Source organism: Chiloscyllium plagiosum, unplaced genomic scaffold (assembly GCF_037043375.1).
Source record: "Chiloscyllium plagiosum isolate Xiang-an unplaced genomic scaffold, Cpla_swu_hap1 HiC_scaffold_3, whole genome shotgun sequence".
Taxonomy (NCBI): Eukaryota; Metazoa; Chordata; class Chondrichthyes; order Orectolobiformes; family Hemiscylliidae; genus Chiloscyllium; species Chiloscyllium plagiosum.
The window spans coordinates 25,710,652-25,737,352 of NW_028270141.1; the positions used below are offsets into that span (position 1 = coordinate 25,710,652).

The 26,701-nt window shown below is 43.0% G+C and overlaps 1 long non-coding RNA gene across 2 annotated transcripts; it reads right to left on the reverse strand.

The window, feature by feature from the left end:
• Positions 1–4: 4 nt before the first annotated feature.
• Positions 5–16,940, reverse strand: LOC148150538 (uncharacterized). 2 transcript variants are annotated; one of them, XR_015751786.1, is made up of 3 exons: positions 16,685–16,940; positions 5,617–5,752; positions 5–1,620 (listed from the first exon to the last, which is right to left on the reverse strand). It is a non-coding gene; the product is annotated as an uncharacterized LOC148150538 (long non-coding RNA). The 2 variants fall into 2 exon arrangements; XR_015751785.1 differs by having other exon boundaries at positions 6–1,620; positions 5,687–5,752.
• Positions 16,941–26,701: the final 9,761 nt, after the last annotated feature.

The window sequence follows — 26,701 nt, forward strand, 5'->3', positions numbered from 1 at the left end:
CTCCTATATCATAACATGTTAACTTCTGTAGAAATGCTTAAGACCACCTGGTTATTATGTCAGAGAGTGTAAGTTAGGACTAAAGAGATATAATTCACCAGGACTAGATAAATCAATATGTGCATATGTATATTATATATTAAAGTATTTGTCATACTTTACAATGAAATGAGAATTGATTGAAGAACTTTAAATTACATGTTCATTTTTTTAGTAAAAGGACACATAGTTGGTTGCTGACGAAACCTTGGAATGTCAGCTCTGATAGGTCTTTGGGAAGCTGCGAATGGATTGACTTCAAAGAGAAAAAATATATTGAGATCTGTATGATTATCTTCGAGGGATTATGCACAAGTATGGACATGATGGGAGAAAAGGATAGAAATTTGGATGAGAAACATGTTTTGTGTCCTCCCTGTTGAAGAATTCACAACTTCAAGGGTTAAGGGCCAGTTCAACTCTATTCTGTATGTGCTTGTCAAAGAAGGTGTGCTAGTGAACTGTGATGCTCATGGATGTGCCAATGGGCTGAGATATTTGTACGCAGTTTGGATTTGAGTTCGAGTGTACTATAAAGGTCACAGTGTCAGAACTACTCACTAGTCACCCCTGTATTGCAGGTAAAGGTAAATATTGCTCCAAATGCTAGAAGTAATCTATCGAGCAAACTTCAACCAGAACTAGTACAAAATGACTCTTTCACTCTGAGTGCTGTCAATAATCCAAAATTGGAAGACTTAGGCTAAAAAATTTCAATCAACCCGCAAAGCCAAAAATTTCAACATTCACTGTTCCACTTGCAATATCGCAACATTCATTCTTCATGAGTGAATCAGAGACTGACTCATGTCTCTTGTAACTTCTTTGGTTGCAGGGGGTGAAGGCAGGACAGGGACTCATTTCATATTCCTAATCTGGGTATTTATGTCTTTTGTTCTCACATTTAGTAGCAAATAAATTCATGTTTGTTAACTCAAATGTTTTAAATGGGCTCCTTTTAAAGTAAAAACTGATTTGGTCATAGAGAAAGAGATTAGGATCCTTTGTAAATTAATCTTGTTGCAACCAACTAAGGAGGCATGTCAATAATGAAGCAGAATTTTGTCTCTCCTCACAGGGAGCTTGACAATTGGGGTTGTCCTGTCTGGAACTGCAATAAATTTAGAAGTCTTGCCCGAGATTAATTTCTAAAGAAACTGCAAGGAGAGTCAGAAGCAAGACTACAATGAACAGTTACTATTTAGGCTCAGAATGGATTGATCAACTTTGAATCATATCTAAAGGGAATTGAAAGGATGGAAAGAAGGGGAGATCACAGTTATTGAATAACCTGATTATATTGTCCTTTTTTTTCACAGTGATATGAACGCGGTACAATTTCACAGTCAGTTAAATCTTGACAGTTTACACATCATGGTGAGTAAGACCAGATGATAATGATCTTTCTGAAGGCAGGTTGCGGAATTATACACACACAGCATCCAGTTCTTCTGTGCCACAAATCTAAAGATTTTCACTGGGAAATACTCCATGATTTAAAATGTAGATTTGCCTGAGTAGTGCACCACAGCTGGATTCTTCAACCAAAGTCAATTGTTGCAAAGTCAGACATATCGTCCCCTGGAAAAGAAAAGATCACAATAACAAGATGCTTCTTTCGCACTGTGGCCATTGCTGATCATGCAGCCTGAATAATTTTCAACCTAAGGAACATTTTATGATGATATAGATCCTGCCAAATGCTGAAGGCATAATCTGTAACTGGATTTGTTAAAAATTAAGAAAGCACTTACAGCTTGCAGAAATGTTGGCTTCTTTCAATCAATTCTGTTTCTCTGGCAAACAATATGAAGTAATTTGAATAATAAGTAATTTGAATAATAATAAAAATAATATTTTTTCTCAAATGTGCAATGAATTATTCAGAAAAAAGTCATTATTGGATTAAATTTTGGAATTCTACACTTAGACACAAACTTTGAACTTACACCTGCCCCTAACTTCTACCCAAGACCTGCAGTCAGACGTTTAGAGATTCTGAGGTGTAGTTGGGTGACATGACAACACTTTGCTACAGTATTCCCTTCCTCCCACCCCCTGTAATGCAGGAGGGGCCAATATGACATCCACTAGTCCACTTTTCTTAGGTCTACTGAGGTCCTCAATGGCCTAATTAAGTAACAGTGACGGCCTCAATCCTTCTCCACTTCCACAAAGCCCTGGGCATCAGGGCTCTTGTAGTGCATTAGTAGTGTCTCTACCCCTGAGGCAAGAGGTCAGGAAGCCTGTGCTCAAGTCCTATTGGCTCCAGAGATCCCTGAATATCTAAAGCCTTGGTTAGATGGCCTGTGGTGGTGAGTGGCAGTGGCCCTAAGTCTGGGCCAGGAGGCCCAGATTTCCTGTGTCTGCATGGGTTTCCTCCCACAGTCTGAAACTATGCAGGTTATGTGGATTGACCATGTTAAATTGCTTGTAGTGACCAGATGTGCAGGCTAGAGAAATGCAGGGTGAGAGGGTAGGGGGCACGGGTCTGGATGAGATGCTGTTTGGAAGGTCAGTGTAGACTTGATGGGTCAAATGGCCTTTTTTTTCACACTGGAGGAATTCTATGTTGCACTATATCTTGTAGATGCTGAAGGTTTAGCGATAGTAATGTAATGTCAGTTATCACAATTCATCAATGCAACTACTTTTAACTGGTGGAATAAAAGATCTTTGAAATGTTACAGTTTTATTTCCTAATAAGGCCATAAATAGACATAGTCTAAAATATTACTCACTGCATCCTGACCTAGCATCGAATAAATGCATGAGGGCAATTGAAAGTAAACACACAATGAATAATGTAGTTACTTCTGACTTGTAAGAACAGCCCATCTATCATTCTTCTAAAGTTGCTTAAAGAAAAATATCTTCTATTTAAATGGTACTTTTCGCAGCCTCATGATGCTGCAATATGTTCCATAGTCAATTCAGCACTTACAAAGCTTACACACTATTGTCATATAGGGAATTCTTTTCTGGGCACTACTACAGCACATAAAAAGTAATGAGATAACTGTCCCTGTAACATGTTTTCTTCCTGATGATGAATCAAGTATAAATATTGTCCAAGATATCAGGAGAACTCCCTTGCTCATGAATGAGTACTGGCATGGAGTCTTTTGCCTCTGTCTGTGACAGCCATCTTGGCTTCAATTTAAGTCCAAACAATTGATAGCTCTGACAGCAATACATCAATGTTAGCCCTGATTATGTGCTGAGGCCATTATTTTAGTATTGTTGGAACTTATACCATCAGTTCTTTTCCTTCTTTCCTTCCTTCTCCTTCCCTCCCATCCTTCTTCACTCCTTCCCTCCCTCTGTCCCTTCCTTTCTATTTCTGAAGGTTGGAGGTGGTGCAAATCTCTTTGCATGTTAAATAGCATATTTGTGACCATTGAGCAAATAATCATGGTCCTGATCAAGACTAAACAGAGGTGGAACTAGAAGAGAATGACTGCTCAGTTGGGTGACTTGAATTTCCTAACTCTACTTTCACTCTTTGCCATTTTCACAAGAGTGGGGAGGAGTTCAGCAGATTCTGGAATCAGTCTTTCATATAAAGAGTTAAGTACCAATGTTGTAAGTTCTGTGGGAGCCTGCCCCATACAGGCTTTGTGACTTACGTGGCTTGACTTCAGCGGCTGTTTGGCTTTGTACGAGCTATGGATGTGTGAACCATGGATTGAAGCTGGAAAGAGTTGACAGGTAAGTGAAGCATTTTTGCCTGCTTTAGGGTTCATCTTAAATGCTCTAGCAGAAATTGTATTTATGTTTTGTGGAGGGATTTATGCTTTGTTTGGAAGATAACGGGTCACCTAGCTCAGTTAACTGGATGGCTGGTTTGTGATAGAGAGTGATGCTAACCCTGTGGGTTCAATTCCCACACCATCTGAAGTCACTGTGAGGTCATGCCTTCTGATCTGTGCCCTTTATCAGAGGTGTGTTGACCCTCAGGTTAAACTCACCACCACTCTCTCGAAATAGACCCTGACGTCAGGTGTAATTAATATCTAATAAAGCTATACATTGTTCATTAAGATAGAATCTGCCTAGTGACTGAATATCCTTTCCTACCTATTGTCAATAGAGTAAGGTGATAATAACAAGATTGGTGGCAGTGAATCTACACAATGTTTCTCTGTCACACCTTAAATGATTTTGGCAGTATGAACCCACAACATTGTAATATGATGAACAGTCATGAGGATTTAACATTATAATAATTATCAAATAGAAAATCAGTTTGGATGAAAGAAAAATGGTCATCTTTTGAATAAAAAGATGAGTTATTTTCAGATCATTGGAAAAGTAGCTTAGTACAATAACCAAGTGCAGAAGTTTAATCCTTTCCAATTCCTTTAATCTATTCAGTCTTCACATCTGTTGAGGCAAGGGTTCTGAAGACTTTTACATTACTTGGCGAATTCTATGGACTCTTGACTGCAATCCAACTGCCTAATCATTTTATAAGCACTTGACTTCAATTGCATAGTTGGTTTGAAAAGTCTGTTTGTTTACTGAGAGTGTTTTAGTGGATAATCAGAGGATTCCAATTGTTATAATAGGGGTTGTGAGTTTTGTTTATAAGGTGGATAAAAAGTGATTGAGTTGATAGTGGGGTTGTGGGGGTTAGTTAAAGTGGTCAAAAGAGTTATAAATATTCAGCTGACTGCACTACAAGCACTGGGCTGAGGCTTTGTGAACAGATTCTGCACTAGCCTAGCTCCATATCAACTTTATTTTCTAGGCCATTGAGGGCTTGGACCTTTTATTGTATTGTATGGACAACATTGGATCAATGAGAGGAAATGAAGTTGGAAGTATAAAAAAATGCAGGCATTTTGAAAATTGGTCAGAGCATCTGCCACCGATCGGCAGAGCAACTGCTGTAGAACTGGAGAGCTAACTGCCCATCTAATATCTTGCGCACAATGAAATAAGAAGGCACTCACTCTCTATCAAAAGGTACCTTTTCCTGTATAAGCAGTAAAATGAAAGAAGAAGACCCAGGGAGATCAGCAAATGGAAGATTGAAGACAGTGGAGAAGGCAGAGACTATGTGGACTTGAGATTAACTTGATGTAATGTTTAATAATTGTCATGACATGAAGAAGGGCTTATGCCCGAAACGTCGATTCTCCTGTTCCCTGGATGCTGCCTGACCAGCTGCGCTTTTCCAGCAACACATTTTCAGCCATGACATGGAGGTGCCAGTGTTGGACTGGGGTGTACAAAGTTAAAAATCACACAACACCAGGTTGTAGTCCAACAGGTTATTCGGAAGCACTACCTTTTCGAGCACTGCTCCTTCATCAGGAGGTTGTCAATCACCTGATGAAGGAGCAGCCCTCCGAAAGCTAGTGCTTCCAATTAAACCTGTTGGACTATAACCTGGTGTTGTGTGATTTTAAATGTTAATAATTGTGTTATTAGAACATCATGTTAATAGGATTGTTGTCAGTTAGGGGAAAGGGTGTTCAGTTTGTTAATAGTTTTGTCTAGTGTTCTGTTAGGAAAATAAATTGTTATTTTTCTTTACATAGTGGAAATTAGGCGTTCTCTGTCACTTACTGTCATTTTAACAGATGATGAGGCGATCTTGACAGAGGCAGGAATAATGTGACAGGATTAGAATTCCTACCTCCAGCCTGAAAATCCAGCTCGAGATTTCATTGCTAACTTCATAAGCTTTCCTCTACTTGTCACCCTGTAGCAAGATGAACAATGGATACTTTTAGAGGTGGTTACCAAATATCAAAGAGATCATCAGAGGCAAGGCAATTCCAAATTGAACTCAAGAGAAAAGTTGTCATATTTGTGAAAATTAAAGGCTTTTGTTTTTATGGAGGAGCCAGAAACATCGCAATCCTGTACACCTCTCTGCCATATATTTATTACAGAGAGACAATGATGAAATGGAATCAGGCCTCCTACCTCTATTAGCAAGTCAGAGACAACAACAGAGATTGGCAGATGGTGAGGTTAGCAGCCTGAAACACCTAACTCCATTTCCTGACCCAGTAAGATTAAGTCCAGGTGAAATCCAGTGAATCAGATATAATGTGGTGTCACTTTGTGCTTGTGGTTTCATAGCAGTTAAACATTAATACATTATGGACAGTGGTGGCCATTGCTGGGCTGGAGGGAATGGTCATTGCTGGGAGATTGGTTAGCAACATGCCAAGTGTGATGCTTTAAATATGAACACTGAATCTGGTCAGAATTGCAGACAAAATGTCATTAATTGCAGCTCAGTTATCGACCAACTTAGCAATTAGACTTGAAAGTGCGGGGGAATGTCTTTCAATACTACTTCATTGTTAGTCTTATTTGAAATTTAGCAATTTACTGTATGTGTGAACCTTGGAATGTGGTGCATTTTAGAATGACGTATTGATTATATAAGCAATGCAAATCAATTAACTTTTGATATGATGATAGTCCTAAGTTCCTTCTAACAACAAAAAATGCAACTTTAATTATTGAACTGAAAAGACAAATCCCAGATATACTGAGAGAAAGGGTCTACACACTGGGTCAGGAACTTTGTTCCAAAGATGTAAACTTGACATTGAGTTAATCTGTCAGATAATATCTGTGCCTTTGAACTTTACTAGGATTGGAAGCTGTATTTGATTGAAAAATACACCCTTTTGATCTTTTGTGGTTTCAGTTCAGTCTTCAAAGTGAAATAGGTGAGTTATAATTAAAGTCTTGTATCAAAGCTTCTTCGGTGAATTTTTGCTTCCACAGATGCATTGGAGTTCTCAGTGATTTCTGAGTTCATATGTTGATTCTACTTGACAAATGTACATTCCAAATAATAAAAAGAACTAAACTGTTTTGCTGTTTGCTGTGAGGAAAAAGGTCAAAACTAATATTGAGAAGCCAAATAACTTTTAAATGTATTCAAGTGAAATTTGCTGCTAGCTGTCACTTCTCATTGAGGAAGCTTCATGTTGTAATTAACGGCATTGTTTTCAAATACTTAAGGGCTTTTCCAGGATAAGTTTTGTCCTACTGTCCCTGTCTTTTGTTATTTTCAGGAGATTACAAGCCTGCAAGGGTGAGGGCAAGGTTTAGATGGTGAAGAAACATTTGGAAATGTTGGTTCCTGCATCACAATGTGGGTCCAACGTGATGGACCAGCTGACCTTTCACTGCCTGACAATTTCCTCCACTCAATAAAACACAAAATCTGCATATGCTGGAAATCAGAAATAAAATCAGAAATTGCTGGAGGAGCTCAGCAGGTATGGCAGCGTCTGTAGAGAGAAAGCAGAGTTAATATTTACAGTTCAGTGACCCTTCTTCAGAATTATGCTTGTTCCTTTGTGAAGTTGTTGATCATTGTCTTTCCACCAGGGGGACAGGTAGAGAGCCAAATCGCTTTTGGGTATTTGCACCTTATCTCTCAAGCTGTCGCTGTGTGCTTAACTATAAGAGATGGAACTATTACAAACATTCAATCTCTTTCGAATCAGTGTCAAACTCTGCTAATTCCATATCATTTTTTAACTTTGATTAACTGTCTTGAGGAGGGGATTTGAGTTTCTAATGAATGCATGTAAGTTATAGACGCAGGAGTAAGCCATTTGGCCTGTCTTATCAGCTTTGCCATGCCATAAGATTGGGGCTAATCTGTTTTGTACCCAACTTCCCACACCACCCATTAATTATCTTATTAAGCAAACATCTATTGAATCAACTGCTGAGCATCTATAAAACTCTGGAGTAAAGAATTCCAAAGATTCATAGCCCTTTGAGTAAAATATTCCTCCTCATTGCATTCCTAAATGGTTGAATCTTTATTCTGGGACTGTAACTGAGTACGTGGGGTAGAAAATTAATGGGGGAGTTGGGGAAGTCATCAGGGAGCCAAGAGACCAAAAGAAACCTACCCAGCAATAGTAACATGCTATGGAGATGGATGCATGCCTGTGTGTTAGAGGTGAAGAAAGGGTGTGTGTAGATTGCTTACTCACTCAACCCGCCATACACTCTGCTGTCTCTTTGCATTCCCCTCACTACTTAGTGTCCCACTTCACTTTGTACCATCTGCAAACTTGGACACTTTAAATTCAGTCTCCTCATCTAACTCATCAGTACAGATTCTAATTGGATGAAGCCCAAGTATTACTCTACCTTGCTGTACCCAATAGTTAGAGCTGTCAGTTTGAAAATATCCCACTTAATTCTACTTGCTGTTTCTGAAGAAGGGCCTGTGCCCGAAACGTCGAATCTCCTGTTCCCTGGATGCTGCCTGACCTGCTGTGCTGTTCCAGCAATAAAGTTTCAACACTGATTATTTTCACCTGACCTAAGACGATGTTCAAAATCTTTGGTTAGCCATGGCTAGTCCACTCATACATTTCATATTTTTTGGATTTTATAATCATGTATATTTGTCACAAATTATTTATTCATTCTGTAACTACGAGCTATTGTTTACCTCCTGTCATAACCTATCACATAACTTCCCAGACTACCTTGGCCATATTACCCATCATGCTTACATAGCTTGCGTTGTTTAGATTTATGACCCAAAAGCAGGTTCCTGTATGTAGCTTAAGGTCAAATGGTTTGTGTTACTTGCCATCTGTACCGAGGGTAGCCATGTCAGTTTATGAAACTAAAACACTCACTCTCTTTATTTTTCTGCTTCCAGTAAGGAGATAATAAACTGCAAGTCATGTTAGTCTAGGAGGCCATTATGCAATGGCCAGGTACTGTCTCACCAGGAAAGCAAATGCCATCTGAGGTTACTGCAAGAGTTAAGTGCATCTTTCTGGTACACATACTGGGAGGGAAATCCAAGTAAGCATTCTTGTTTTGTAATCCTGTGGCTGTTGACTCGATGAAAACAGATGTCCTCTGTGATGCTTTATTGTGAGTTCCTCCAGTCTATCCGGTTCCGCTCCTCAATTTTCTCCTCATTATAACATTGGATGAAAGTGCTTCCCATTAGGGAATTAGGGAATTTAATTTCTCCATTTTAAAATATAAACTTTTCCAGTCTCTCAGTAAATGGCAGGAGAGCTGTTTGTGCAATTTCAGAACTTAAGCCAAAAGGAAAACTGCTGTCTCAAGAATTTATTTGAGAAAACTGCAGTAATTTTATGAAAGGTGGCCTGATTGTTACACCATCTGCCTCAGTGATATTTTTATACTGCCTCTGCTATCACTTTTACTGTGTTAGTTTTTGCCATGGTCAACATCTGCACTCAAGGAAGAGGCCATTCAGCTCATCGAGTCTGCACTGACCCTCTGAAGAACATCCCACCTAGATCCAGCATTCCCCCCTCCCATCCCCATAACCCTGCATTTACCATGGCTGACCCACCTAGCCTGCATATCTCTGGACTCTACAAGGCAATTTAGCATGGCCAATCCACCTAACCCGCACATCTGGGAGGAAACTGGAGCACTCAACTGAAACCCACGAAGGCAGGGGGAGAATGTGCAAACTCTACACAGACAGCTATCCAAGGATGGAATCAAACCTGGGCTCCTGCCTCTGTAAGGCAGCAGTGCCAACCGCTGAGCCATGTCCCACTCAATTGAAGATTATTTGGCAGAACTGCAGAAGCATGTCCAACCATCCATTTGCATTCAGAGCAATAGGTTCAGGAATGGGAAGTAATGTTATTGGTGAGTTCTTCAGAAGATATTCATTTCAGTAACATTCTGGGGCAGAGTTGTTCCAGTGACACTTTTTAATATTTAAAAACAGGCATGTTTACTAAAGGAAAATCATTGTCTGTATTTTGGCAAGACCTACAAGGCAGGCTATTGACTCATATTGTTTCCCTTGAGGTCACCAGCACCATTAGATATGCTCTATTGTAAGCTGCTTTACATATAACATTATGTTCCATTTTATAAGGGATGATATCTTACATCTTGGTGTAACCTCTCATGGTGAGCATAGGGAAAAGCATCTGGTGAAAACCTGGACTATGATATACGATAGCCCTGAGAATATTGCTCGAACATATCATTAGAATCAATAATCATTTCCAATATATGAATTTTTCGGTGGTGAATGATATGGATGTTTCCTCTTCTTTTGGATGTTTCTTTTATTTCTGCTTCTCTTTTTTAAAATTCTGTTTTTGTATTCTAATATGTTGCTGTAGAATGGTGATTTGTACACTTTCACTGTATTCCTGCACAAGCGACAATAAAATCTATTAAATCCAGGAAACAAATAAAACATTATTTCATAAGAAATTTCTTATAAACTCGAATTACAAACTCATTGAACTGGTACAGTTCTTTTATTTTCACTGCCAAATTTCAAGAAGTCTGAATGATATTTTCTCTGGCAAAGTACAGACCACTTAAGATGAAGAAAAAACTTTGTTTTGAGTATAGTATCAACATGTCCTTCAATCGTTGCTGGAATTCAGGAGTAAATTAATTTAGTAATGGTAATGAAAAGCCAGTGAATTTATTTTTTTAAAATTCTATTATCCTTCCCTTGCATCAGATCCCTTTGCTTGATGAGAATGAGCAAATGCATCTTCACTATCTTTCACTTCCTCCAGATGGCTTGAGTGAGCATGGAAGCTCTCTGTCACTCACATGCTGAGACACTGTTCCTCTTGGCATGCTGCTATGCAGTGTGGGTTCAATTCTCACACCAGCTGAGGTTACCATGAAAGCTCCAGCCTCTTCCCTCACTTGAGGCATGATAGCCCTCAGGTAAAACTCACCAATAGTCATCTCTCTCTTGTGAGAGAGCACCCTAAAGTCCTCAGGAACTATGGCAACTTTATCTTTACTGTGCAGCATATTACATTGGTACATCACTAGCCATCTTAGCTAATATATTTTCAGATATGGAAATTTTAATGCAATCAATACTGCAAACTCTTGAAATGCAGTGTAATTTTCATTATGACATTCACATCATTTTAGAGTCCAAAGTAAAGATAACAGACACACTAACATTTGAGACCCAGATGCACACATTATGTTCTCAACAGAACCTGAATACAAATAATTGATTTGAGGCTGTTTGGGGATGGAAAATAAACTCCAGACTGGACATGACTTCATCTAAAGCTGGTGAAATATGACACTACTATGGGTTCAATGGAACACACCAGCTTTAGCCACTCAATTGAAATTCTTTATTGGAAAAAGTGGCCCAGCTGGGGTTCATTTTTCTTCCTGGGAATTAAGGTAAAATTATATTTTATCATAGACCTTTACAATGCAATGCTAACTTTCCTGTGCGGTTTCCTGGTTAACCTTTGCCAGTACAGCTGGAAGATTCAGGCCTCCAGAGATGCAACAGCCAGAACTACAGCTGCTGCAATACAAAGTGCTATATACATGCAGGCAGATGGTTCAAATGAGTTGCAAGACTATAATTCAGTTCACATGAGACCACAAACCATCAGAGCATCCATTAAGTGATTCACAAACATCAGCAGAACTTTTAAGGCTCAACTTATTCCCCCAATGCATGTGGCAGCTATTTGATGTAAACTGATTTTTCTTCACATTTGCTTTCCACTTGTGCTTCATATCAAACATTCGTGCACTACGTTGGCAGCATGACAATACATGAAAATCTGTCCCGTACTCCTTTATTAACTGTACTGTGGCAAGTTAAACAAGGGCTAGGGAAACAGGATCCCACTTGAAGGTTGTGTTGAGGGAAGTTGTGTTTAAAAGGCAAATGTCGAACTGATTTTCATCTAAAATGCCGAATTAACTAAAGGGGTCTGCTCTTTTTTCTGCACATGGTGATATAAGGGGAGTACACATTACACAGTCTATACAAATTAGAATATTAAATGGTACCTTAAAATTAAATGTCAGTTAAGTCTTGGTTTTGAAAACAATTCATGAAAATATGCTAAATTATCGATTCCTTATGCCTCATTCAACTAGACTCAACTAGGCCAATGCACCAGGAAACATGAGTACGTGTCATAATTGATGCTACCATAAGAATGAGTACGCAACTGAATCGAATTCCTATCACCATTATTTTACTTGGATACTAACCCATTTTTCAAAAGCAGATTATTAATGCCATTGAAATAATGGAGAGAATAATTTTATCGAGGTGCATTATGAATGATTATAATGCCAACAGTAAACTCTAGTGTTTAATTAAAAATAATTAACTCAATTTAATCACTATTTGATATCAGAATGATCAGTTTATATTTGACTGGAAGCTCAATTTTCAGGAGCGTCTGGCAATCAGTGGAATTGAAGCTTTAATTTTGCATAGAACAACAAAGCCAAACTGAGTATGTTGAGCAGATTCAATTTTCACAGTTGCTTTGGTTCTTGCCCCAGCTGCATAATTTGTTATTATCTGGACGTCTGGTTTTTGGCAGATGTGCTAGCGAAGCAACTGTAACCTCTACCCTAATGGGACTTGACCCTCCCAATTCTGGAAAACCAGCAGAACTAAACATCTTTGTCGGGTACGCAGGCAGGAGATACACTGTCACTTATAAGAAAATCTCACTTTTAAGATCATATCACTTATTTGGTGACGCTACTGCTCTTCTGCTAAAAGATTGTTGGGTACAACATGGTAATGTTGGGGAACCACATTTGAGAACTGTTGATTATTACGTACTCCTACAACAGTAGGAAAATGAAAGAATGTGGAGATAAACAGGAAGGGTTGATGAAATGACATTACCACACACTGAAGGAACCTGACCATATTTACATTTAGTGGCTTAACTTACAATTAGTGGTAAGCACATTAAATCCTACATCACCACTCAGGTAGTGAATGTGACTAATTCTGGGCTGGTTACTGCCCCAATGAATTTAATATCTGCAATATACCATACTGCCAATTAGTTGGACTGGGATCCAATAATTTATGACGCATAATTAAGGTTGTAATCTAATACTTCTTTTGAAGTGACATTTTTTCAATGTTTATACTCTCTGTAAAGTGAGACCTTGTCAAAGAAACTTAGAATCCCTACAGTTTGGAAGCAAGCCATTTGGTCTATTGAGTCCAAACCAACCCTCCACTTGCCACCCAGACCTACCCATTCCTATAACGCTACATTTCCCATGGCTAATCTACCTAGGCTGCACATCGCTGAACACTATGGATAATTTAGCACGGCCAACCTATCAAACTTGCACATATTTGGATTGTGGGAGGAAACTGGAGGAAACCCACACTGACACAGGGAGAAGGTGCTAACTCCACACAGACAGTTGCTTGAGGGGGGAATTGAACCTAGGTCCCTGAGTCACCCATTAAATGTGTAATGACTTATGAAGATGCATCGTGAACTAGAGAATAGACAATTAGTAAAGGGAATCCAGTGTTTCAGGTAACCAAGATAACCAGGTAATATATACATTAACCAGGTAACCAACAATGCCTCTAAACTCTGTATTCTATAGCTTGAATTATTCTGTAATCTCTCAGGGTGATACCTTCTCAACCCTTGAACCCTTCTCAACCCTTGACATCAGTGAGAGCATTGGAAAAATCTTGTGCAAGTGGCAGTGGAAGCAAAAAAACCAAGTTGTGAACAGTGAGATTAGATTCTCATGAGTAAGCAGTGAGAAGCTTGTTTGTATATACTAACTCACTCATTATTATGTTATCTCACCTCTCTGTGTTTTCCCATTCTCCTCCTGCCAGAACGAAACTAAATATCAATTGCTCCAGACGAGCAAATCATTCCTTGCTGGACCTCCATCAGTCACCAGCATCTCAGAGGATTCTCCATTGGAAGTGATTGCACGTTCTCCTCATCCAACAGGACCATGCCCCCTTTATTAAACATGGGAGCTGATTACCTTCTGTCTGACACGTTTGTGTTGAATAAAATGAACTATGCAAGACACCTGCGGATTGCCAGTGCTTGACTGAGTGCACGGCTGGAATTGAAAAATGACGCTAAAGAATCACAAAAGTGCTGGCAGTGACCAATACCTGCGGTGTGTGGTAGGATAGGATTGTAGCGGGATACCGTAAGAGGATGATCATAGTGAATGACATGAATTTGGAAAGATAATGTGACAGATCCTGCTAGCGATCAAGGAGAGAAACTCTCCATGTCACTCACCAATACTGACAGAGCCAATTTCTATTAAGATTCAGCCCTAAGAATTGCATCTTAGTTTGACCTTCAACATGTAAATTTATCCCAATGGATGGGATTAGTAATAGATCATCTGTAGCTACTTCTGCATGTCCCAACTGCACCCCTTTCCTATTCTCTGTGAAGGGAAAGTGAGGTCTGCAGATGCTGGAGATCAGAGCTGAAAATGTGTTGCTGGAAAAGCGCAGCAGGTCAGGCAGCATCCAGGGAACAGGAGAATCAACGTTTCGGGCATAGGCCCTTCTTCAGGAATGAGGAAAGTTTGTCCAGCAGGCTAAGATAAAAGGTAGGGAGGAGGGACTTGGGGGAGGGGGGTCGGAAATGTGATAGGTGGAAAGAGGTCAAGGTGAGGGTGATAGGTCAGACTGGGGTGGGGGCGGAGAGGTCGGGAAGAAGATTGCAGGTTAGAAGGCGGTGCTGAATTCGATGGATTTGACTGAGACAGGGTGGGGGGAGGGGAAATGAGGAAACTGGTGAAATCCGAGTTCATCCCTTGTGGTTGGAGGGTTCCTAGGCGGAAAATGAGGCGTTCTTCCTCCAACCGTCGTTTTGTTGAGGTCTGACGATGGAGGAGTCCAACCTGCAATCTTCTTCCCGACCTCTCCGCCCCCACCCCAGTCTGACCTATCACCCTCACCTTGACCTCTTTCCACCTATCACATTTCCGACGCCCCTCCCCCAAGTCCCTCCTCCCTACCTTTTATCTTAGCCTGCTGGACAAATTTTCCTCATTCCTGAAGAAGGGCTTATGCCCGAAATGTCGATTCTCCTGTTCCCTGGATGCTGCCTGACCTGCTGCGCTTTTCCAGCAACACATTTTCAGCTCTATTCTCTGTGAAGCCAAAATTCCTCCCAGTCCCTAGGTTCGCAATTAAAGCTGTTCAAATTTCAGAAACAGGAATCTAGCCATTGGATGCCAGGTTTAATATCTAGCCTCCAAAAGAGAACAAAAGAAAGGTCACTGGACGCGAAGCATTGGCTCTGGTTTCTCTCCACAGATGCTGCTGGACCTGTTGAGATTTTTCAGCATTTTTTGTTGTTGTTTCCCATTTCTAGTATCTGTGGTTCTTTTGTTTTTTTTAAATGTAATATCCAGTGTGTGAGTGAAGCATACCTTAACCAAAGAGTGAGATCAGACCCTGAAGGGGATATCACATTCTTGCATTGCTAGAGTTCCCCCTCCCTCTGCAAGAAAAATGTAGATTTTGTTTTGTCATTCTGCCAACATACCCTGAAGGTCAAGAGTTTGAGTCCCAGAGTTATCTGTCACACGAGCCAATCTGTCTCAGATCAAGTTCATTCGCTCTTTACTGTCTGAGTGCCACAGAGGAAACCTATTCTCTTGTGGTGGGGATAAAAACAACTCATTTCTTTTCAATCGTCTCTTGCCAGATGATCATTTAATAACATTGAATACTCGCATGCAGAGGAATACATTGGCAAGTGGCCCATAACAGTAGGAAAATGAGAGATCGTGGAGATAAACAGGAAGGTTAGTGAAATAACATTACCTCACACTGGATGAACCTGAGCATGTTTCCATTTAGTGGCTTAATTTACATTTAGTGGTAAGCACATTAAAGCCTACATCACCACACAGGTGGTGAGCGTGAACAATCCCTGGGTAGTTACTGCTCAAATCATTATAATAGCTGCGATCCACCATGATGGCGATGTTCAGCAAAGTTCATTGTTCAGTTCACTTGATAAATTGTAGTGTAATAGGCCTCACAGAACAAAAGCAATGAGTATTCTCAATGAGGAAGTGTTCTGATTTTCTCTCTCTCTCACACAGCTTTACTTCAACGCATTTTAGAGCCAAAAATGGTTACTTCAAGCTCCTCCTTTGGAAAGTGAACAGATAACCCCTGTTCAGTTCAGTAGTCAGGGGTTGTTTCTGTTTCCGGGTGCCGTCTTTTGGTTGAGACATTAAATCCACTCACCTTCTCAGGTTTAAAGGTCCCACGGTATGTTTTTCCAATGGCCTGGTCAATACTTATCCCTCAACATTATACAAGAATAAAACGTATCTGGCAATTCATCTCATTGCTGTTTTTAGAAACTTGCCGTGTGTAAATTGGCAGTTGCCTTTCCCTGCACTAAAAGCCACTGGACTCCACAATAAATAAACTTTCGTTGGAAGTGCTTTGGAATGTTCGAAGGTCGTGAGAAGTCTAAGGTTTTTCTTCTGACAGAACTGTGTTAAAATATCCATTCCCACTCAACCACAGTTAAATAGAGTGTAGGGACTGTGACCCCCTTGACAGATGCAGAGCCTGGAACTGACTGTGTATTTCATTAGGAGGTCACAGTCTTGATGCTGACTTTGTTATTGTAACTGAGCTGGAACTTCCTCGCTGCATTTAACTGTAAGTCATGTTCAGTCAGCTGGCCCTGCAAACTCTGAGTGTAACATCGTGATGGGGTTTCATTCAAACTTATCTCAAAATGATTACACATGGTTCTGTAAATCTTAACCAACTTTGCGTTTAACATTAATTCTCCTTTAGAAACAGGCTTACCATGTTCTGCTTCATATCTTCATGTCCTTCAGTGTCATTCGCCATTCCTGGATAAAGGTGCCAGATGTATTGAAATTGATTGCTGGGAAATATACAGCAGTTTCTTTGTTTTAACTGCCATTTGAATTTTTCTCTTTCCCTACATCCAGAATCACCTCACTTTTCACTTGATGCTTATTCCTGTGGCATTGCTGCCAGCAGAAGTTCCCCACATGGGGATCTGTGGGTGAAAAGCCACTTCCTACAGCCACTTGGATTTCACAGAAGTAAGTTGTCAAGCATGAGAGTAATACTTTCTGAAAAGCAAAGCAAGCTGTTAATGGCTGGAACAAGGCACGTGATGGGAATAAAAATAGGCTGTTTTCATCTTTTATGAATAGGCTATTAACAGAGTCTGAAGCTTTGCTTTATGTAACTGTGGATCATTAACGAGAGACTGTTTTGTTAAGATGCTTTTGAATCGGGCAAGGTCACCTCAGATCCATGTTGTCCAGTGTAGCTAAAAGATCAAGCAGATTTCTAAATCGAGTAGGAATTAATGCAACTTCAAGACCTAATCATTTTCTCTTTCAAGGCAAGTTAACAGATTCGTAAATGCGGCAGTGCAAAAATGCATTTAGCAATACAGTGATGCTGTTGAATCATCTGTGACTTAACTCATTGAAAAAATATATGCAGTTTGGAGATCTACACTAAATGTAAAATCCATATATCCTGACTGAATACATGGTCTTGCATGCAGGGTACTCATCTCAGGAGGGCGGATGCGACAAATGGTGCCGGCATACATGAACTTGTGAAGGCAAAAACAATCAATCACGATTTTTCGACCTGTTCACGATTTAGTGGTTACTGCTGAGAGATACGACTGCAAGGTTGACAGAAAATACAAAGTTATTGAAGCACAAAGCAGAGAAGGGCACTGTTTTGCATGTTCTGCCTGCGTCATCTCTCTAACATGATACTTAATTAATGCCTTCTGTTGTAAGATGACTATCTTCTCCATAGTTCACTATGTCATTGAGAAAACCACTTGCAGTCTAATGAGAAGAGACTCTAATCTTAAACAAGTTTATTTAGTGTCAGTTACATTGATATGATAGGCTATGGCCTGAATCTTATGATATATAATCATTTTCATCGTTTTACACAGAGGGTTCAAGTCCTACCTCTTCCAGGCATGTATAAAAATGTCCCTGAACAGCTCGATTAGAAAATAGACTTTTGTTTGCCACAGAGGATTTCTTTCCAGCATGATTGTTTGCACTATTGTCTCAAACTTGCCTCATTAACTACCTATAACACCCAATGAAGCCCTTCTCATCCAGTGCTAACCTGATTCTCCCCACTTGCTGTGGCTTGAAGTACTCAAGACTGTCCAGATATTCCAGGATACTGCAGGATCCTTGCCACTGACAACAGCTTAAGAAGACACAGCCAGTCAAAGCCTGTCAGTCAGGAGTTGCCCTGCATGGTTCATGACAGTTGTAAAGGACGTGATAGACACCAGGAACTTGGTGTCCTGCTTTGCCAACAGATTCTAATGGATAGGATATTGAAGAGGAGGGACGTCTTTTTACCACAAGACCAGCAGAGGAGGCCATGACACCAGACCATGCCAAACTGGTTCAAGATTGCTGGTCAATGATGTTATTGAATTTAGGCTGCACAGTGGTGATACTACAATAATTTCTGATAATCTATCCAGCCTTGTTCAACCATTGACTGTTTCCCTAAACAAGGCCTTCATGCATCGCATGAGAAAAAAGTGGATTGACCGGATAAAGAAAATTTTTAGCAAGTGAGGCACCTTGCCTTTCTGATATTGGTGGTCCTGCGTGAATGGATTGTGAAGGCCTGGGGTGAAATCCAAATGCAGACTGGCATCAAACCATTAAAGCAATGTGGGACATTTGGTGCACGTGATGGCACAGGAGATGATTATTTGCAGACTGGTACAGCCGTGGATGATGTGCTTGTTGATGTAGATTGTGCTGAATGTATTCAAGAGGCAGAGTGGAATGAGTTATTTTGTTCTGAAGCTGAAGAGGAGGTTGATTTTTATGTATTTCAATCAGCATTCAGCGTTTGCTCTTCTGCTACATAATATTATTTACTGTGCTGTGATGAAAATTGAGCGAAAATATATGCATTTTCTTAATGGATGTTTCACTGGAATGGAGTAGTGTGTTTTTAATAAAGCGTCATTCTTGGTGGAAGATCCAAAATGGCGGCAGAGTTGGATGGTCCAGCCAGAGATTGTCTGCTCTGCCCATTATTTTTTCTCTTTTCTTCCTCTTAGTGATTTTTTTGCTTCTTGTCTCCTGGCCCCTGGTGACGATTCCCAGCCCCCAATGATAACTCACAGCCTCTGATGACTGGGTGACATCCCGGTTTGGCACAGCAACCTCTCACCCTGGCACAGCAACATTCCAACCTGGCACAGTGATGTCCTGGTCTGGCACAGCAGCCTGTCACCCTGGTATAGCAACCTCTCCACCTGGCAGAACAACATCCCACCCTGGCACTATGTCCTCCCAGACTGGCACAACCTTTCTGCCTGGCATTGCAACCTCCCACCCTGGCACAGCAGCCTTCCACCCTGGCCCAGCTACCTCCTGACCTGGCACAGTGACCTCCCACCCTGCCACAATGACCTCCTGGCCTGGCCCATCGACCGCCCGGCCTGCCACTCCAAAATACCACCCTGGCACAGTGATCTTCTTGCCTGGCACTGAAACCTCCCACCATTGCACAGTGACCTCCCGGCCTGGCACAGTGATCTCCCACGCCGGCATAGCGACCTCCTGACTTGGCACAGTGGCATCCCACACGAGCACAATGATGTCCCACCCTGGCAACGTGACCACCCACCCTGGCACTGCAAACTCCCAGCCTGGCACAGCAACACCCCACCCTGGCAAAATGACCGTTTGGCTTGGCACAGCATCCTCCCACCCTGGCACAGCAACCTCTCCACCTGGCACAACAATATCCCACTGACACTGTGTCCTCCCACCCTGGCATAGCAGCCTTCTACCCTGACACAGCTACCTCCCGGCCTGGCACAGCGACCACACAGATGGGCACAGTGACCACCCACCCTGGCACAATGACCTCTTGGCCTGGTACAATGACCTCCTGGCCTACCAGTGCGATTTCCCACCCTCCCAGCCTGGCACAGTGACCTCCCCCCCTGGTACAGCGATCTCCCACCCTGGCACAGTGACCTCCCACCGCAACATCCCGCCATGGCACAACAACCTCCCATCCACGAACAGTAACATCCCAGCCTGGCACAGTAACATCCGAGCCTGGCACAATGACCTCCCACTCTGGCAAAGCGATGTTCTGGCCTGGCACTGTGACCACCCAGACTGGCACAACAAGCACCCACCCTGGCACAACCACCTCCCACTCTGGTACAATGACCTCCTGGGAGAAAGTGAGGACTGCAGATGCTGGAGATCAGAGCTGAAAATGTGTTGCTGGGAGCATGAGAATTGACGTTTTGGGCATGAGCCCTTCTTCAGCCATTCCTGAAGAAGAACTCATGCTCGAAACGTCGATTCTCCTGCTCCTTGGACAATGACTTCCTGGCCTGGTACAATGACCCCCTGGCCTACCACTGCGATTTCCCACCCTGGCACAGCAACCTTCATGCCTGGCACAGCAACCTCCCCGCCTGGCACAGTAACAACCCACCCTGGTACACTGACCTCTTGGCCTGGGACAGCAACCTCACGACCTGACATACCAACCTCCCACCCTGGCATAGCGACCACCCAGATGGGCAGAATGACCACCCACTCTGGCACAATTGCCTCCCACTCTGGCACAATGACCTCTTGGCCTGGCACAATGACCTCCTGGCCTACCACTGTGACCACTCCCCGGCACAGCAGCCTCCTAACCTGGCATGGCGGCCTCCCAGCCTGGCAAGGAGACCTCCCAACCTGGCCAGTGACCTCCCACCCTGCCACAATGACCTCCTGGCCTGGCACAATGACCTCCTGGCCTACCACTCCAAAATACCAACCTGGCACAGTGATCTTCTTGCCTGGCACAGCAACATCCCACTCTGGCCCACAACCTGGCACAGTTACCACCCCCTCTGGCACAGTGAGCTCCCAGCATGGGGCAACGACCTCCCAGCCTGACAGAGTGACCACCCGCCCTGGCACAGTGACCTCCCAGTCTGGCACAGTGAACTCCCGCTATGGCACAACAACCTTCCAATCTGGCACAGTGAACTCCCGCCTGGCAGAGCAACCTCCCATCCTGACACAGCTACCTCCCATCCTGGCTCAGTGACCTCCTGGCCTGGCACTGAAACCTCCCACCATTGCACAGTGGCCTCCCGGCCTGGCACAGTGATCTCCCATGCCGGCATAGCGACCTCCTGACTTGGCACAGTGGCATTCCACACGAGCACAATGATGTCCCACCCTGGCAGCGTGACCACCCACCCTGGCACTTCAATCTCCCAGCCTGGCACAGCAACACCCCACCCTGGCACAGCAACCTCTCCACCTGGTACAGCAATATCCCATTGACACTGCGTCCTCCCACCCTGGCACAGCAGCCTTTTACCCTGGCGCAACCACCTCCCACCCTGGCACAATGACCTCTTGGCCTGGTACAATGACCTCCTGGCCTACTAGTGTGATTTCCCACCCTGGCAAATGACATTCTTGCCTGGCACAGCAACCTCCCAGCCTGGCTCAGTGACTCCCCTCCCCCCAGCATAGCGACCTCCCACCCTGGCACAGTGACCTCCCACCACAACATCCCGCCTTGGCACAACAACCTCCCACCCAGGCACAGTAACCTCTAATGCCTGGCACAATGACCTCCCACTCTGGCACAGAGATATCCTGGCCTGGCACGATGACCTCCTGGCCTACCACTGTGACCTCCTGGCCTCCCACGCTGGCACAGCAGACTCTCACCCTGGCACAGCAGACTCCCACCTTGGCACAGCTATCTCCCACTTTGGCACAATGACATCTTGGCCTGGCACAATGACCTCCTGGCCTGCCACTGTTACCTCTCCCCTGGCACAGCAGCCTCCTAATCTGGCATGGCGGCCTCCCTGCCTGGCATGGTGATCTCCCAACCTGGCACAGTGACTTCCCACCCTGGCACAGTGACCTCCCACCCTGACACAGTGCCTTCCCACCCTGGCACAGTGACCTCCCACCCTGACACAGTGACCTCCCAGCCTGACACAGTGACCTCCCACCCTGACACAGTGACTTCTCACCCTGGCAAGTGCCTTCCCACCCTGTCACAGTGACCTCCCATCCTGACACAGTGCCTTCCCACCCTGGCACAGTGGCCCCCACCCTTACACAATGGCCTCCCAGCCTGGCAGAGTGACTGCCTACCCTGGCCAGCAACCACCTGGCCTGGCACAGTGACCTCTCACCCTCGTACAAGTGACCTCTCATCCTGGCACAGCGACCTTCTTGCCGGGCACAGTGACCTCCCACCCTGGCACAGTGACCTCCCACCCTGGCACAGCCACCTCCCATCCTGGCACAGCCACCTCCTGGCCTGGCATAGTGACCTCCTATCCTGGCACCATGACATCCCATCCTGGCACAGCAACCTCCCCCCCGGGCACAGTGACCTCCCACCCTGGCACAGCAGCCTCATGGCCTGGCACAGTGACGTCCCTCCCTGGCACGGGAAAACTCACTCTGGCACAGAGGCCTCCCCACCTATTTTAGTGGCCTTCCCGGGCAACCTACTGGCATGTGTCCTCTCGGTCTGGCATGGTGGTCTGAAGCACTCTTCCAGCTCATGATCGTCAAGACAAAAGTCCAGTGCGGTCTGGAGCCAGGGCCTGGTGCGGACTGGGGACTCGCTGCCAGCATGGTCTGGGCCTAAAATGTCGACTCGCCTGCTCCTCGGTTGCTGCCTGACCTGCTGTGTTTTTCAGAACCACACGTTTTGACTCTGATTCTCCAGGATCTGCAGTCCTCACTTTCTCCTGGGTTGGAAGACTATTGTTGTGAACTGTTGTTTCTGCAATGCTGGACATTTTATTTTCCTATTTTCTAACATCCAGTAACTAAAGAAGCTATACCTACATACCTTTACACTGGGATAGTGCTAATAATAGTGACATATAAACCTTTCACTGTACTCATTGGGTATATGTGACAATAAAGCTAATAATAATAATTTTTATGAATCGCTTTTAGCTTTGATTAATTTGTTGCTTTTGGCATATATAAATCCGTCTCAGAGTCGATTGAAGTTATTATTTATTTATAATGTAAATTCAGTTGTGAAACTAACCTTTTGGCTCTCCCTTTTTTGCTACTTTTGAGGAGTTGACCAGAACAATCTCCAACCCGGTGACACTATGTTAGTGAGATAATGAGCAAGGCTGGCTACCTGAGCTGTGTGGCTGACGTTGGTTTTGCTTGTTTGGTGCTCTGACTTTTTGTGAGGTCGTCTTTCATATTTCTTCTTGAGCTGAGTATTTGAGATTAAACGCAGACATAGGCTGCTTTATGTTCCAACACCTGCATGAATTCACTTTATTTACGCATTCATGCTTCATTCCTGCATTTTCAAGAACTGGAATTGTTCCTGTATGGCTCTAAGTTATGCAGATTATTTTGATGAGTTCTCCGAATGGATGATATCCCCTAATGGATCATTCCATCAATTGACTGAACTTCAAAGCATTCTTCTTGATAATATCTCTGTGGGTGATTTATGGTTTGGACTAAATTCTTGTCCTCCTCACATATGTTTGTTTCTGATAAGATCAGCTTTTTGTCTGGTACGCATAGTTGAGATATGATTGTAGATGGGGGTGGATCAGATGGGTGAGTTGTGCAGATCAGGTGGTTGATAGATACAGCATCCTACCTCACAATATTGGCATAACTCATAGAGTCATACAGATGTACAGCACGGAAACAGATCCTTCGGTCCAACCCGTCCATGCCGACCAGATATCCCAACTCAGTCTCGTCCCACCTGCCAGCACCTGGCCCATATCCCTCCAAAATCTTCCTTTTCATATACCCATCCAGATGCCTTTTAACTGTTGCAATTGTACTTGCCTCCACCCTTCCTCTGGCAACGTTTCCATACACATACCACCCTCAGCTTGAAAAGGTTGCCCTTTAGGTCTCTTTCATATCTTTCCTGTCTCAACCTAAACCTATGCCCTTTAGTTCTGGACTCCCCTAAACCAGGGAAGAAACTTTGTCTATTTACCCTATCCATGCCCCTCCATGATTTTATAAACCTCTATAAGGTCACCCCTCAGCCTCCGACACTCCAGGGAAAACAGCTCCAGCCTGTTCAGCCTCTCCCAAATAGCTCAAATCTTCCAACCCTGGCAACATGCTTATAATTTTTTTCTGAACCCTTTCTAGTTTCACAACATCTTTCCAATAGGAAGGAGACCAAAATTGCACACAATATTCCAACAGTGGCCTAACCAATGTCATGTACAGCTGCAACATGACCTCCCAACTCCTGTACTCAATACTCTGACCAATAAAGGAAAGCATACCAAACACCTTCTTCACTATCCAATCTACCTACGACTCTACTTTCAAGGAGCTATGAACCTGCACTCCAAGGTCTCTTTGTTCAGCAACACTCTCTAGGACCTTACCATTAAGTGCATAAGTCCTGCTAAGATTTGCTTTCCCAAAATGCAGCACCTCACATTTATCAAAATTGAACACCTTCTGCCATTTCTCAGCCCAATGGCCCATCTGATCATCTCCAATAATTTTGCTCTGCCATGCTGCTGTTTTCCACTGTGTTAATTTCAACATCTTGCCTTGAAAATGAAGGACAGGGGCATTAAGGCTTAAGTAGAATAGTAGATTCTCAGGGCCAAAGTGATTGTATGAGCAAACAGAGCAAGAGAAGATGAACATACAGTGATCTTGAAGGCTTAAAGCTCTCAAAACTGGATGTAACACTCAGTGCCATATCTGATTCCAGCTTCGATAGACTGCACTTACAGATCCTTTAATTACTGCCATAAAAATGATATGGAGGTGCTGGTGTTGGACTGGGGTGGACAAAGTTAAAAATCACACAACACCAGATTATAGTCCAACAGGTGTATTTGAAAGTTAAAGTTTTCAGAGCACTGCTTCTTTGTCAGATGGAAGTTTGTGCTGGCAGGAAGATCAGTCAGATTCATTCTGATTGGATCAGTTCCCTGTTCAGCAAGCAATATTTACATTCTCAAATAGTAGACAATATGCATTACATCCATTGATTTAACAAGAAGGAGATTCTAATTCTGAAGAGGAGAAATACTGTGATGTTAGGAATCTGGAGTTTGCAACATGGTTTGATTTGAAACTTCATTTCATGCGCATACAATTCTTATTTTTGCCCATTTATGATAGTGGGGACACTGCAGGGGCAACTAAAAAATATGTTTTGTTGCATGTAACACCTCTCTTCTTATTTTATTATATCCAAATTACCACCAGTGAGAAAGTTGCCTACATGTGAAACTTATCTGAGTGACACTCATCATTATAGCCAATTTTGCCACACATGAGTCAACAGTGAGGGCTTCCCAAGAAATTAGAAAAAAAATGTTGACTCATGCAAAGAATGTTCTCGAATGCATATCATCTTTAGAGTTTGGTGAGGTTGCCAAGTACTGGAGTCAGTTTGAGTCTCCTTCCTTAAGGAGAACACACCTGCCTGAGAGGGATCCCATTGAAGGTTCACCGGGCACATTTTTGGGATGGGTCATCATCCTCTGAGGAGAGATTGAGTAGACCAGACTCAAAATTCTTTTGAGTTTTGAAGAATACAAAATGATCTGAGAACATAGATTTAGGATCTCTGAACAAGTGATCAAAATTTGCAACCCTTTTGATTTCTCGCTCCCAGGCAGATTGAAGTGCTCAGTTGTTGATTAAATTTAATAAAGGGGTTGATGGCTTTTCAGCTACCAAGCAAGTTAACGCACATGAGGATGAATTTAAAGTTGAACATGAATTTATTGAATGGTAGAGCAGGGTTGAGGGTCCGAATGGTCTAATCCTGCTCCATTTCGTATTCTCAAAGGTTGACTTGCCGCGGGTTGAGGCTAGCAAATTATAACACTGCCTAAAGCCTCCGGATCAGATAGGCTTTCTATGAGTCACAAAAACCTTTCTCTAGAGTTTTGTGTCACACTTTGTCTATGGTTAATGCTCAGTTGTTCTAAATGGATTAGAAAGGAATGTGTTTATTCTTTCTCTGTTGTGACTTCCTGCTGCTGAACAAGTTCTGTTATTCTTTTCCTTAACCTCCTGGTGTCACCTGGTGTGAGACTGCTTCTCCAGGGAAGGTTTAGGACTCCTCACTGAAACATTTTTCTCACCATCCCACCCTGCCCCTCCTCCTGAAACCCTGTTCGTTGTCACTGTTGACCATTTCTTGGTGATTTCCTGCTGCCCATCATGCCAGCCCCACCTGCTGGCCAGCAGCTGTTACTCACCCATTCTGGAGCTGAATGGCAGCAGGCATGTGAGGTCCACGGATGAATTTGCCCGGGTCTCATGCTGCCAAGGCTGAGGAGGGGAGGGGCTCGCATCTCCCTCGCCCATTCACACTTGACTCTGACCATTGTTACAATGAGGTCTCCTGGTTTTCATTGCAACTGTGTGGCCTGTAAAGTCGTGTAGAGTGCATTGTTCCCCAAAGCTGGGAACTACACTCCATCCCACCAACTTTACTGCACCAGCAATTGAGATTGTCAATGAGCGAGTGCCAATTGTGAATCCCTAACCTCTCACTGAGGGTGAATACGGAACAGTTTCTCAGCTCGTTGGCAACAAGGCCAGTTGTGTCTCTTGCAGGGTCCGAAGAAATTTAATAACTTATCCTGTAACTCCACAGATCACATCTCAAAACAAAGTTCTGCCACTTTTAACTTGTCATTATTTACTCTCATGGGATGATGATGCAAGTCATTGGTTGAACACCAGTCCCATTTATTGAAATAGTTGCAAATCACTG